This window comes from Triturus cristatus, chromosome 12 (genome assembly GCF_964204655.1).
Source record: "Triturus cristatus chromosome 12, aTriCri1.1, whole genome shotgun sequence".
NCBI classification, from domain to species: Eukaryota; Metazoa; Chordata; class Amphibia; order Caudata; family Salamandridae; genus Triturus; species Triturus cristatus.
The window spans coordinates 581,777,886-581,790,940 of NC_140595.1; the positions used below are offsets into that span (position 1 = coordinate 581,777,886).

General features: G+C 48.7%; 1 protein-coding gene across 1 annotated transcript in view; it reads right to left on the reverse strand.

The window, feature by feature from the left end:
* PHLPP2 (PH domain and leucine rich repeat protein phosphatase 2) overlaps nucleotides 1-13,055 on the reverse strand; it is a 717,402-nt gene that overhangs the window by 315,416 nt on the left and 388,931 nt on the right. The window lies entirely within an intron of this gene.

The window sequence follows — 13,055 nt, forward strand, 5'->3', positions numbered from 1 at the left end:
AACTTTGAAAACTGGCTTACCAACTCACTTGACTCCATCCTCCCCAAGAAAATGATTCAGAAAAAGGAAAAGAGAGCTCCTTCTGCCACCTGGTACACACCCGAGCTGAAACACCTAAGAAAAGGATGCAAGAAGTTGGAGCGCTACTGGAGGAAAGACTGGGCAGGATCCAGCTAAGATAAGTATCGCACCGCTATGCGAGCATATAAGGCTGCTCTGCACAGCACTAAGAGACAATTCTTCGACGAAATAATCAAAAATTCCTCTAATTCCTCTAGAGAAACCTTTTTAATCATCAAGGAACTGCTCAAGGTGCCTGAACCCCCTCTGGCTCAAGACATCTCAGGGGCCAAATGCAACCAATTGGCGAACTACTTTGACGCCAAAATTCAGAACATCTTAGCCACCCTGCCCCAAGCCGATCATGGAATGGATATAAACAATCGGCCTACAACACTCGATACTCAGCTTGATGCCTTTGGTCCTGTGTCAGTGGACGAGGTACTCAAAACTCTAGCCGACATCAAAAGCGGTTCTCCTAGCGATCTGGTACCCATGCGGATCCTGAAGCAGATTGCAACCACCATCTCTATGCCGGTCACTGACCTTATCAATGCCTCGCTTTCACAGGGAGTGGTTCCACCTGCCTGGAAGAGAGCTATCGTGAAAGCTCTCCTTAAAAAGCCTCTCCTAGACCCGGCAGAATTGGCCAATTATAGGCCAATTTCACTACTCCCCGGACTCAGCAAGATCGCAGAGGGACTAGTTAACCAGAAACTCTCCCACTTTCTGGAGTCCAATGGCCTTCTTCGGAACTCACAAACGGGCTTTCGCCCTGGACAAGGTACGGATACCGCCCTTCTGGCAGTCGTTGAGGAGGCCAGATGCATCATGGACTCAGGAGGATCAGTGGCAGTGATCCTCCTGGACCTAAGTGAAGCCTTCGACACGGTTAACCATCAGGTCCTAATTCAGCGACTAACAGACATAGGTGTAGCAGGGACAGCCTTGTCCTGGCTTACTTCATTCCTTAGCAACCGCACCTTCCAGGTCTGGGAAAGTAACTTACGGTCGATGGCAATTCCCCTCCAGTGTGGGGTACCACAAGGCTCATCCTTAAGCCCCACATTATTTAATGTGTACATGGCCCCACTGGAGGAGGTGGTTGCCCCGTTTGGAATAAAAATCGTGAGTTACGCTGACGACACCCAATTGGTCGTCTCCCTATCCCAACCTGCCCAGTGCCCGGACACCCTCCACTCCTGTCTATCAAAAATCTATACCTGGATGTGTGAATCCTCCCTAAAACTGAATGGGTCTAAGACCGAAATCATGTTACTAGGCCATAAAGTATCCACACTGCCTCCGAACATCTGGCCCACCTGTCTGGGGGAAAACCCTTCCCCAAAAAATGAGATCAAAAGTCTGGGGGTCTGGATGGAACAGGATCTCTCATTCAAGACTCAAGCAAAAAAAATGGCAGGAGCCTGTTTTGGCCTCCTCCGATCGGCTCGGAAAGTTTTGCCTCTTCTTCCACAGCCCTCTAGGAAGCTGCTGATCCAAGGACTGATCCTGTCCAGACTGGACTATAGTAACGCTATCTTCCTGGGTGCACCTGAAACCACACTTAACAAACTCTAACAGATCCAGAATGCTGCAGCACGGCTTCTCACAGGCACCTCAGTCAGAATGTCAGCTAAACCGGCACTTAAACTGCTACACTGGCTCCCGATACGCGAAAGAGTAAAATTCAAATCCCTATGTATTGCACACAAACTGTTGCAGGGTAAGGGGCCCCCCATTCTGAAGAACCTAATCGTACCCTACAAAGCCAACAGACCACTCCGTTCAGATTATGAACATTTGGTCACGGTGCCTAGAGTAAGAAAGGTACGCACAGGAGGACGGCGATTCTCGGTAAATACAGCCAAACTGTGGAACTCCCTTCCCCTGAAACTACGGGCAGAAGCCTGCCATCTGCGGTTTCGGAAACTTCTGAAAACCCACTTCTTTCCGTAATCATGCATAACTACTTCTCCGGTCTCTCTGTTCTGGCTTAGCGCTGGATGCTTTCGGGTAGCTATGCGCTCTATAAATCCCTCATTCATTCATTCATTCATTCATTCCGCTCCAGGATGGCTGAGTACATGAAAAAGGCAACTAAATACCTTGAGGCTAGCCAGGAACTGCAAAAAGCCTGGCATGACCAAAAGGCTGTACTGACTGTTACCAGCCAGGACAGAAAGTGTGGGTGTTGGAGCCTGTGGCCCCAGCAGCTCTCCAAGACAAATGGAGTGGACCTCACACTATTGTTGAACAGAAGGTAGAGGTTACTTACTTAGTAGACCTAGGAACTTCCAGGAGTCCACACAGGGTTCTCCATGTCTACAGGCTAAAGCCATATGTAGACATGGCTGACATGGGCTTGCTCATGGCTACTGATGAGGGACAGGAGGAAGAGAGTGACCCACTCCCTGACCTCCTCACACAGAACCCTGATGATGGGTCAGTTGATGGTGTGGCCTTGGCAGGCAGTCTCACTGCCCAGCAACAAACTGATTGCAGACAGGTGCTCAATCAGTTCAGAAACATGTTTTCTCTGACTCCAAGTCAGACTACCTGGTGCACTCATGAAGTGGACACTGGGGACAGTCTGCCTATTAAAAATAAGATTTATAGGCAACCTGACCATGTCAGGGACTGTATCAGGACAGAAGTCCAGCAAATGTTGGATTTGGGAGTTATTGAACCCTCAGATAGCCCTTCGGCTATTCCAGTGGTCCTTGTACCAAACCCTCACACCAGTGGTGGGAAAAGAGAGATGAGGTTTTGTGTGGACTACAGGGGTCTCAATGCAGTCACTAGGACTGATGCCCATCCAATTCCAAGGGCAGATGAGCTCATAGATACTTTGGCCTCAGCCAAGTACCTTAGCACATTTGACTTGACAGCTGGCTACTGGCAGTTCAGACTAGCTGATGATGCAAAGCCAAAAACAGCACTTTCGACCCCCCAGTGGGCATTACCAATTTGTGGTGATGCCCTTTGGTTTGAAGAATGCACCTGCCACCTTCCAAAGGTTGGTGAATACAGTTCTCACAGGTCTGGAAGCCTACAGTGCAGCTTATCTAGATGATATTGCTGTCTTTAGCTCCACCTGGGAGGATCACCTGGTCCACCTAAGGAATGTTTTAGAGGCCCTGCAAAAGGCAGGCCTCACTATCAAAGCCACCAAGTGCCAGATAGGGCAGAGTCAGGTTGTGTACCTGGGCCACCTTGTAGGTGGAGGCCAGGTTCAACCACTGCAGAGCAAAATCCAGACCATCATGGACTGGGTTGCTCCAACCACCCAGACTCAGGTGAGAGCCTTCTTAGGCCTGACTGGGTACTATAGGAGATTTGTCAAGGGGCATGGATCAATAGTGACACCCCTGAATGACTTAACTTCTAAGAAAATGCCCAAAAAGCTTCAGTGGACAGCTAGCTGTCAAAAGGCATTTGATGACCTGAAGCAGGCCATGTGCACTGCTCCCATTCTACAGAGTCCTGATTACTCCAAGAAGTTCATTGTCCAAACAGACGCATCTGAATTGGGGGTAGGGGCTGTACTGTCACAACTGAATGATGAAGGTCAGCATCAGCCAGTAGCTTTCATAAGCAGAAGGCTGACCCCTAGAGAGAAACGTTGGTCAGCCACTGAGAGGGAGGCCTTTGCTGTGGTTTGGGCTCAGAAGAAGTTGAGGCCATACTTGTTTGGTACTCACTTCCTTGTTCAGACAGACCATAAGCCCCTCTTATGACTAAAACAAATGAAGGGTGAAAACCCCAAACTGCCTAGGTGGTCCATTTCCCTACAGGGGATGGACTTTACAGTGGAACATAGACCTGGGAGTAACCATGTCAATGCTGATGGACTCTCTAGGTATTTCCACTTAGAACATGAAGACTCAACTGGTCAAGGTTAGTCTAATGTCCCTGCAGTTGGGGGGGGGGTGTAGGAGAGTAGGATCTGCTTCACATGGGTGCCCCCACTTTTTGCTGGTGTTTCAGTGTTTTTCAACCTTAGTCTGGCTGTGGCCCTGCTAATCTGGACCCCAGCCTAGCTGCTTCCTCTCTAAAATGGTTTCCATGTACTTTTGGTACATCTCTAATTGGATTCTGGAGTAACTGATCAGTCCCTAGTATATGGTATACTATGTACCCAGGGCATAGGTACCTCAGAGACCTACCAGGGGTGGAAGCATGTATTATGCCCCCCTGGGAAGCACTCCAAAATGACACCACAGTTCTGCTACTGCAACCTGGGTAAGGTGGGGCATGCACCCCTTACTGTGGTATAGACTACCTAGATCACTACCATTGCACACACATATAAAACCTATAAGTCACTCTTATGGCAGGCCTTGACAACCCTGAAGGCAGAGTGCTTGGTTTTTATGTGAGAGGGTGCCCCTGCATGAGCAGAGGCCCTCTGCAGCGTTCAGAGTACCTCCTCTGATGCGGTTTGTGGTGCAGCCTGACCTTATACTCTTGAGTGCATTATAACCTCGCTGTAAATGCTAACTTTGGACTGGCTGCAAGGAAACATGTCGAGTTTGGTGTCAAACACTTTGGAATACTACCCCCACGCCAGTTCTGGCAGCGTGGGTAGCATTCCACCCTTCTAGAGGGAGAGACATGTACACACTGGTCAAACCGGTAAAGATTTTCTAGAGCCCTGGCATCACAAAATGGATGCCACTGCCACAGACACGGGTGTGGCCTCCTGCTGCTGACCGAAACTCTGGCAGGGGAGGCCTGGACAGTAGGTTTCCTGTCCCAGGGAGGTGTAACCACCTCCCCAGACAGGCAGAAGTGTTTTGGGGCTGGGCGGGAGCACTCTCTGGTGCTTTGAAGTCCTGCACTGGGGGCACACTTGGTGTCCCTGTGCATAGTCCCGTTCAAACCGGTTGCAGGGGCTACCTGCCCATGCTCTGGCACGAAACTGGACAAAGGAAATGGGTAACCACCCCTCTTTCCAAACCCTCCCATAGGTGGGTCCCTAGAGTATGTCCAACCCCCTATCTTAGTATAAGTATAGGAACCCAGTCCTTGAGACTTTAGATTACCCTGGACGAAACTCTGCAACATATATCCTGGACCTTCGACTTTCTATTTTCGCTAGAAGACTGAAGAAATCTCCCTTGGGGTCAAGGAGTGACTCCCCTGCCTGGCAGGCACCAAAGAAGTAAGTGTCCGGTCTGCAACTCTGAAGCACCCGCCGGACGCCGAAGTCTTTGCATCATCAGAGGTGGATTTCCAGACTTCCCCGAGGCTACCCTGAGTCCACAGCAAAGCTGAGGCCCGTGGCTATCGTGGGTGACATGGAACTGTAACCCCTGGACACCGTGAACTTTTGCAGGTACACCTTGTAGTTGTGCTTTGGGCTCCAAGTAGCCCCCGCCTTGGGCACCTACTGCACCGAAGATCTCTGGCCTCCACTCCACGAGTGACCCCATGGCCAGTTTCTAGTGCAACTGCTCGAGGCTCCTTCGCGATCGCTAGCCCGTTGGCTAGTGGGTCTCCACAAAGGCAACTCCTTTTCTGCTTGGGCTTTCCTGGTTGCTCCAGATGTGCCCTGACTTACCCTCGCTGGGTGAATCCCCCAGACCTTGCTGGTCTGCACCAAAGTCTTTCTTCTATTTCCACTTGACTTGCCGTTGCCAAGGCTTGTTGGGTTCATAGTCGCCGACACCGCAGCACTCGACAGACTTTGTGGGACAGCTCAAATCCAGCTCCTGGTCGTCGTCGACGCCTCCAGGACCTCGTGGCTGAAGAGTCAAGACACCTGTCAACTCACCTGAAGCAGCCGACATCTGTGGGTATTGGACTATCGTGTCCCTGGTCACTGGTAAGTGACCCAGACTCTGTCCCCTCTACTTTCAGGTTCCTGCCATCCTCGATCCAGGCTTGGATCTCTTCAGATACTTCTCTTCACGGCAGCAGCACTTCTTTGCCAGCTTCCATTGGAAACAACGCCGCGACCCGACACCATTTGACACCTATGCACCCGGCTTCCCTGGGTGAGGTAACTCGAGTACTCCGGTGCTCCCGTGGGTGTTGGCCCTAGACACCTCTAAGTCCAAAAGGGTTTGCTTGTAGTCATCCTCTAAGTGTCCTTAAACTTTTAATTTCCAAAAGCGACTTTCCCCCATCGAAGTTAACGGCGATTCGCAGCTGTGTTCTCACACTGTACGCGTCCCCCGTAGGTCCCCTGTGTCACTGCCTTGGGTGGTTCCTTGTGGTTCAAGCACTTCTACAGGCTCTAGGCCTTGTGTCTAGTTCAGTTGTGGTTTTTATACCACTTTATTGGTATATGGTTTGGTACGCCCCTAGGGCCCAAACGTGTATTTGTGCTTTTACTGTTGAATACTGACTTGTAACTTAAGTACTTCAAACTCTAGCCTCATAAAGAGACTAGAGGGGTGTGTTTTATCTTAAATACAAATATTTTAAATATATACCTGGTGTGGTTGTCCTTTCATTTGGTCATTCAAGAGATTATAGACTGGTAAAACAAGCTGCTTTACATTCCTTCAAGACTTAGCCTGAAGGCTGTTCTCCATAGCTACCACTAGGATAGCTTTCAATAAAGGTTGCCTTTAACCTATCACCATAAGGGGTTGTTTGGACTGATACAGGGTGCCCACTATAACTAGTGGACAGCATATATCAGGCCAACTTCTCACAAGAGGGGTGCAGAAAGAAGCAGCTTTGCAAAAAGATGCAAGAGAATTGCTGAAAGAAGCAGCAGAGGTGTGGAAAGAAGAGAAGTGCAGAAAGAGGCAATAGAAGTCCAGAAAGAAGCAACGGAGGTGCTTAAAGGGGCAAGAGGGGTACAGAAAAAAGCAACAGAGGTGCTGAAATAGGCAAGAGAAGTGCAGAAACAGGCAAGCAAGGTACAGAAAGAGGCAGGAGGGGTGCAGAAAGAAGGAAGAGAAGTGGAGAAAGAAGCAACAGAGGTGCTGAAAGACATAAGGGAGGTGCAGAAACAAGCAAGAGAATTGCAGAAAGAGGCAAGAGAATTGCTGAAAGAAGCAGCAGAGGTGTGGAAAGAAGTAAGAGACGTGCCGAAAGAGGCAAGTGAGGTGCAGAAAGAGGCAAGAGAGGTGTAGAAAATGGCAACAGAACAGCAGAAAGAGTCAGGAGGGATGCAAAAAAGGGAAGAAGGGTGCAGAAAGAAACGAGGGAGTTGCAGAAAGAAACAAAAGAGGTGCAGAAAGAGGCAAGAGAACTGCAGAAAAAGGCAAGAAAGGTGCAGAAAGAAGCAAGAGAAGTGCAGAAATAGATTAGACGAGTGTAGAAAGAACCAACAGAGGTGCAAAAAGCGGCAAGTGGGGTGCAGAAATAGGTAGGAGACATGCACAATGAGGCAAGAGGGGTACAGAAAGATGCAGGAGGGGTACAGAAGAAGTAGGAGGGGTGCAGAAAGAAGGAAGAGAAGTGCAGAAAGAAGCAACAGAGGTGCTGAAAGAGGCGCAAAGGGTGCAGAAAGAGGCAAGAGAAGTGCAGAAAGAGGCAAGAGAAGTGCAGAAAGAAGCAACAGAAGTACAGAAAGAGGCAAGAGAGGTACAGAAACAGGCAGGAAAGGTGCAAAAAGAGGGAACGGGGTGTAGAATGAGGCAAGAGAGGTGCAGAAAGAGAGGAGAGGGGTGCAGAAAGAGGCAAGAGGGGTGCAGAAAGAAGTAAGTGAAGTGCTGAAAGAGGTAAGAGAATTGCTGAAAGAAGCAACAGAGGTGTAGAAAGAAGCAAGAGAAGTGCTATAAGAGGCAAGTGAGACTAGCGGGGAGTGAGGAGTAGGAGGGGAATAGTGGTAGGCCCTGGACACATAAACTTTGGCTCGGCGCGAGGGACGGCTCTGTTTTGTTAAGGAGAGGTTGAGCACCCGTACATACTTCATTGTGGAGGAGGGGTACATCAGAAGAGGGGTAGGTGACGGGGGCACACTGACATGGGGTGGGGGAGGGGGGGAAGGGGACTGGGTGGGAAGGATGATTCTTCTCCTGGATAATTGGTAGCGACGATAAATGTACAGTACTCCTTTGAAGGGTGGGGGTAGTGGAACGTGTGTTGAGTTGTTACTTTGAAAACAATAAAAAATGTTTCAACAAAAAAAGAGGCAAGTGAGACGCAGAAAGAAGCAGGAGCTGTGCATAAAGTACCAACAGAGGTTCAAAAAGAGGCAAGAGGGGTAAAGAGGTAGGAGAGGTACACAGAGAGGCATGCAAGGTACAGAAAGAGGCAGGAGGGGTGCAGAAAGAAGGAAGAGAAGTGCAGAAAGACGCAACAGAGGTGCCTTAAAGAGGTACAAAGGGTGCAGAAAGAGGCAAGAGACGTGCAGAAAGATAAGAGGGGCACAGAAAGAAGCAAGTGAGCTGCAGAAAGAAGCAACAGAGGTGCAGAAAGATGTAAGGGAGGTGCAGAAACAAGCAAGAGAATTGCAGAAAGAAGCAGCAGAGGTGTGGAAAGAAGAGAAGTGCCGAAATAGGCAAGTGAGGTACAGAAAGAGGCAAGAGAGGTGCAGAAAATGGCATAAGAACAGCAGGAAGAGGCAAGAGGGATGCACAAAAGTGAAGAAAGGTGCAGAAAGAGTCAAGACAGGTGCAGAAAGAAGCAAGAGAAGTGCAGAAAGAAGCAAGAGAAGAGCAAAAAGAGGGAAGACAAGTGCAGAAAGAGACAACAGGGGTTCAGAAAGAAGCGGGAGAGGTACAGGAAGAGGCAATAGAAGTGCAAAAAGAAGCAACAGAGGTGCAGAAAGAGTCATGAGAGGTGCAGAAAGAGTCATGAGGGGTGCAGAAAGAGGAGACAAGTGCATAAAGAAGCAAAAAAGGTGCACAAAGAGGAAAAAGGGGTACAGAAAGAGGCAAGGGGGTCCAGAAAGAAGCAACAGATGTGTTTAAAGAGGCAAGAGGGGTACAGAAAGAAGCAACAGAGATGCTGAAAGAGGCAAGAGAGGTGCAAAAAGATGTATGAGGGATACAGAAATTTGCAAGAGAGGTGCATAAAGAAGCAAGACCAGTGCAGAAAGAAGCAAGAGAGGTAGAGAAACAGGGAACAGGGGTGCAGAAAGAGGCATGATGGATGCAGAAATTTACAAACGAGGTGCAGAAAGAAGCAAGAGCAGTGCAGTAAGAACCAGAAGAGGTGCAGCAAGAGGAGTACAGAAAGAAGCAGGAGGGGTGTAGAAAGAAGCAACAGTTGTCCTGAAAGAGACGCGAAGTGTGCAGAAAGAGGCTAGAGAAGTGCAGAAAGAAGCAACAGAGGTACAGAAAAGGCAAGAGAGGTGGTGAAACAGGCAGAAAAGGTGCAGAAAGAGGGGAGAGGGGTTCAAAAGAGGCAAGGGGGTGCAGAAAGAAGCAAGTGAGGTTCAGAAACAAGCGAGGTTCAGAAAGAAGCAAGAGAAGTAAGTGCAGAAAAAGGCAAGAGAATTGCTGAAAGAAGCAACAGAAGTGTAGAAAAAAGCAAGAGAAGTGCAGAAAGAGGCAAGTGAGGTGCAGCAAGAAGCAAGAGAGATGCAGAAAATGGCAAGAGAACTGCAGAAAGAGGCAAGAGAGATGTAAAAATGGGAAGAAGGGTGCATAAAGAAGCAGGAGAGGTGAAGAAAAAAGCAACAGAAGTGCAGAAAAAGGCAAGAGAGGTGCAGAAAGAGGGAAGCCGAGTGCAGAAAGAGACAACAGGGGTGCAGTAAGAAGCAACAGAGGTGCAGAAAGAGGCAAAAGAAGTGCAGAAAGAAGCAACAGAGGTACAGAAAGAGGCAAGAGAGGTACAGAAAGAGGGAGGAGGGGAACAAAAAGAGGGAACAGGGGTGCAAAAAGAAGCAAGAGAGGTGCAGAAAGAGGCGAGTGGGGTGCAGAAAAAAACAAGTGAGGTGCAGAAAGAGGCAAGAGAATTGCTGAAAGAAGCAACAGAGGTGTAGAAAGAAGCAAGAGTAGTGCAGAAAGAGGCAAGTGAGGTGCAGAAAGAACCATGAGCAGTACAGAAAGAACCAACAGAGGTGCAAAAAGAGGCAAGAGGGATGCAGAAAGAGGTAGGAGGGGCGGACAAAGAGGCAAGAAAGGTACAGTAAGAGGCAGGAGGGGTGCAGAAAGAATTAAGAGAAGTGCAGAAAGAGACAAAAGAATTGATGAAAGAAGCAACAGAGGTGTAGAAATAAGCAATAGAAGTACAGAAAGAGGCAAGTGAGGTGCAGAAAGAAGCAAGAGGTGCAGAAATAGGCAGGAAAGGTACAGAAAGAGGGAACAGGGGTGCAGAATTAGGCAAGATAGGTGCAGAAAGAGGGATGAGGGGTGCAAAAAGAGGCAAGAGGGGTGCAGAAAGAAGCAAGAGAAGTGCAGAAAGAACCAACACAGGTGCAAAAGAGGCAAGAGGGGTGCAGAAAGAGGTAGGAGAGGTGCAGAAAGAGGCAAGCAAGGTACAGAAGGATTCAGGAGAGGTGCAGAAAGAAGCAAGAGAGGTGAAGAAAGAAGGAAGACGAGCGCAGAAAGAGACAACAGGGGCTCGGAAAGAAGCAGGAGAGGTGCAGGAAGAGGCAATAGAAGTGCAGAAAGAGGAGAGACAAGCACAGAAAGAAGCAAAAAAGGTGCACAAAGAGGCAAGAGAGGCACAGAAAGAGTCAGGAGAGGAGCACAAAGTGGCAATAGAAGTGCAGAAAGAGGAGAGACAAGTACAGAAAGAAGCAAAAAAGGTGCACAAAGAGGCAAGAGAATTGCTGAAAGAAGCAACAGAGGTGTAGAAAGAAGCAAGAGAAGTGCAGAAAGAGGCAAGTGAGACGCAGAAAGAAGCAGGAGCTGTGCATAAAGAACCAACAGAGGTGCAAAAAGAGGCAGGAGGGGTGCAGAAAGAGGTAGGAGAGGTACAGAAAGAGACAAGCAAGGTACAGAAAGAGGCAGGAGGGGTGCAGAAAGAAGGAAGAAAAATGCAGAAAGAAGAACAGAGGTGCTGAAAGAGGTACAAAGGGTGCTGAAAGAAGCAAGAGAGGTGCAGAAAGAGAAGAGGGTACAGAAAGAGGCAAGAGGGATGCAGAAATAAGCAGGTGATATGCAGAAAGAGGCAACAGAGATGCAGAAAGACGTAAGGGAGGTACAGAAACAAGCAAGAGAATTGCAGAAAGAAGCAGCAGAGGTGTGGAAAGAAGTAAGAGAAGTGCCGCAAGAGGCACTGAGGTGCAGAAAGAGGCAAGAGAGGTACAGAAAATGGCAAGAGAACAGCAGAAAGAGGCAAGAGGGATGCAAAAAAGGGAACAAAGGTGCAGAAAGAAGCAAGAGAAGTGCAGAAAGAAGCAAGAGAAGTGCAGAAAGAGGCAAGAGAACTGCAGAAAAAGGCAAGAAAGGTGCAGAAGGAGTAGGGAGAGGTGCAGAAAGAGGGAAGACGAGCGCAGAAAGAGACAACAGGGGTTCAAAAAGAAGCAGGAGAGGTGCAGGAAGAGGCAATAGAAGTGCAGAAAGAGGAGAGACACGTGCAGAAAGAAGCAAAAAAGGTGCACAAAGAGTCAAGGGAGGCGCAGAAAGAGTCAGGAGAGGAGCACAAAGAGGCAATAGAAGTGCAGAAAGAGGAGAGAAGTGCAGAAAGAAGCAAAAAAGGTGCACAAAGAGGCAAGAGAGGCGCAGAAAGAGTCAGGAGAGGAGCACCAAGAGGCAAAAGGGGCACAGAAAGAGGCAAGAGGGTGCAGAAAGAAGCAAGAGCAGTGCAGAAAGAAGCAAGAGAGGTAGAGAAATAGGGAACAGGGGTGCAGAAAGAGGCATGAAGGATGCAGAAATTTGCAAACGAGGTGCAGAAAGAAGCAAGAGCAGTACAGTAAGAACCAACAGAGGTGCAAAAAGAGGCAAGAGGGGTGCAGAAATAGGTAAGAGAGGTGCACAAAGAGGCAAGAGGGGTACAGAAAGAAGCAAGAGGGGTGCAGAAAGAAGGAAGAGAAGTGCCGAAAGAAGCAACAGAGGTGCTGAAAGAGGCGCGAAGGGTACAGAAAGAGGCAAGAGAAGAGCAGAAAGAAGCAACAGAGGTACATAAAGAGGGAGGAGAGGTGCAGAAACAGACAGAAAAGGTGCAGAAAGAGGGAACAGTGGTGCAGAATGAGGCAAGAGAGGTGCAGAAAGAGGGGAGAGGGGTGCTAAAAGAGGCAAGGGGATACAGAAAGAAACAATCGAGGTTCAGAAACAAGCAAGAGAATTAAGTGCAGAAAGAGGCAAGAGAATTGCTGAAAGAAGCAACAGAGGTGTAGAAAGAAGCAAGAGAAGTGCAGAAAGAGGCAAGTGAGGTGCAGAAAGAGGAGAGAGGTGCAGAAAATAGCAAGGGAACTACAGAAAGAGGCAAGAGAGATGCAAAAAGGGAAGAAGGGTGCATAAAGAAGCAAGAGAGGTGAAGAAAGAAGCAACAGAAGTGCAGAAAGAGGCAAGAGAGGTGCAGACGAGAGGAGAAAGAGACAACAGGGGTGCAGAAAGAAGCAGGAGAGGTACAGAAAGAGGCACGAGGGGTGCAGAAAGAGGAGAGACAAGTGCAGAAGGAAGCAAAAGTGGTGCACAAAGAGGCAAGAGTGCTGCAGAAAGAGGGAGGAAGGGTGCAAAAAGAAGGAACAGGGGTGCAGAAAGAGGCAAGAGAGGGCAGAACGAGGGGAAAGGGGTGCAGAATGAGGGTAGAGGGATACAAAAAGAAGCAGGAGAGGTGTAAAAAGAAGCAGGAGAGGTGTAGAAAGAAGGAAGAGAAGTGCAGAAAGAAGCAAAAGTGATGCACAAAGAAGGAAGAGAAGTGCAGAAAGAGGCAAGAGAATTGATGAAAGAAGCAACAGATGTGTAGAAAGAAGCAATAGAAGTACAGAAAAAGGCAAGTGGGGTGCAGAAAGAAGCAATAGCAATGCAGAAAGAACCAACAGGGCTGCATAAAAAGGTAGGAGAGGTGCAAAAAAAGGCAAGAGAGGTACAGAAAGAGGCAGAAGGGGTGCGGAAAGAAGGAAAAAGTGCAAAAAGAAGCAACAGAGGTGCTGAAAGAGGTGCGAAGGGTGCAGAAAGAGGCAAGAAAGGTGC